The 1,898-nt window shown below is 47.8% G+C and overlaps 1 protein-coding gene across 1 annotated transcript in view; it reads right to left on the reverse strand.

The window, feature by feature from the left end:
• The window catches only part of LOC101850041 (NUAK family SNF1-like kinase 1), a gene marked incomplete at its 5' end in the record, with an annotated part of 47,282 nt that overhangs the window by 19,648 nt on the left and 25,736 nt on the right, over nucleotides 1-1,898 (reverse strand).

A 1,898-nucleotide genomic window follows, 5' to 3' on the forward strand; every position in this document is an offset into this window, starting at 1 on the left:
AGAGAGAGAGAGAGATACTGAGAGACAGAAAGAGAGAGAGAGAGTGAGATGTAAATAGAGGGAGTAAGAGAGATACAAAGAGACAGAGAGAAAGATACAAAGAGATAGAAAGAGAAGGAGTAGGAGAAAGACAGAAATGCAGGCATACAAATAGGTAGTTGAGGGATTGGGGGGGCGGGGGGCAACAAAAGTCAGATAAACAAGACAAAAAGGGAGAGAGAGGAAGAAAGAGAGAGAGAAAGATAGATAGAGAGGGAGAGAGAGACAGAGGGAGACAGGAACAGAGAGAGAGGCAGAGTCAGAGACAGAGAGATAGAGAGAGAAAGAAAGAAAGAAAGAAAGAAAGAAAGAAAGAAAGAAAGAAAGAAAGAAAGAAAGAAGGAAAGAAAAAAACCCTGAAAGACAGAAAGAAAGAGAAATAAGGAAGCTGAAGCACTAGCAAAGAACTCCAGGCACAAGGCAAGGGGTGTTACGCAGACGATGGTGACGTAAGCGCATGTTGCTATCAGACCTGGCATGTCCGGTGGTCAGCCTAATAGTGTTTGTGATGTCAACAGACCAGAGGGTCCACAGCTGACCGCTCGGTAGGGGGCGCGGACCGGAGGGTCGGGACACGTCATAGGCAGCAGACAGCCGCTGGGTACACACTAAATGCTTTCTAAAAGTACAAGGACGATGCAGGTCTTTGCTGGAGGGAGGGAAGGAAGGAGGGTGAGAGAGGGTGGGAGACGGTAAGAGAGAGAGAGAGAGAGAGAAAGAGAGAGAGAGAGAGAGAGAGAGAGGGGGGGGAATGTGAGAGAACGAATGGAAGAGGCGCATACACAAAGCAAGGCATAGATAGATAGATAGATAGATAGATAGATAGATAGATAGATAGATAGATAGATAAAGAAAGAGAGGACGGGAGAGAGGGGTAACATAAATCCCTCCCCTCCCTCCCCCCTCCAATCCCTCCAACAGTGTCACATGGGGCAATCACTGTCCGCCATCTCTGCTCCAGGAGACATTAACGGCCATTACCATCAGCCATCAAGGCCATCACGTCACCGCCGCCATCACACCACACCACACAACATCCTGCCTACGTACAATGCAGCAGCACCAGGGCCATTCCATGGACAATGAAACCACAGAGACACGACGACGTAACGTTCAGATGATCATGACTTGCTGGAAAAAATGCTAAATAGTGATTGAGTCGAGGCAGTTTTGGTTTGGATTATTTTTCTGTTTGTTTTGTTTTTGGCTGGCTTTTTTTTTAAAGAAAAGGTTGCCTCCAACAAAACCAATCAACCAACCAACCAAACAAATACAAAAAAACGACACACAAACAAACAAACAAAACAAACGAAAAACCACAAAAGAATGGCTTTAACGCTGTTCGAAATTCTTTTCAGTAGGCCATGATCATCATCTCAGAGTGACGTGTACCACTGTAGTTTAATTTGTCATGGAATGGCCCCCTCTCTCCTCACACGTCGTAACAGCCCTCGGGTCTGACTTGGGAGTTGGAGTTGGAGACACATCCCGTCACTGCTCAGAGGGTGGTCAATGCAAATGAGGCCGGGGGTTGCGCACGCACGGTACAACAGGTGACCCAGAGTCCGTTGTTTTAAGAGGCGGGAAACATCAGAGAGAAACATGGTGTTGACCACGACCGGCACGCGCCGTGACGCAAAAGCCCGAGGTGGTGGTGGTGGTTACTTCTGGATAGTCGTCAGCGCTCACGGGCTGTTTGGACGGCTTTTGTTGGGAGTCAAATAGGAGGACAAGGCCGGAATAATCTTCGTCACCATTTCCCTTTGGTTCTGACGTGGGTCGGAATATAGAAAACAGACTGGGAGAGAGAGACAGGGAGAGAGAGAGAGAGAGAGAGAGAGAGAGAGAGAGAGAGAGAG

This window comes from Aplysia californica, unplaced genomic scaffold (assembly GCF_000002075.1).
Source record: "Aplysia californica isolate F4 #8 unplaced genomic scaffold, AplCal3.0 scaffold00822, whole genome shotgun sequence".
NCBI lineage: Eukaryota > Metazoa > Mollusca > Gastropoda > Aplysiida > Aplysiidae > Aplysia > Aplysia californica.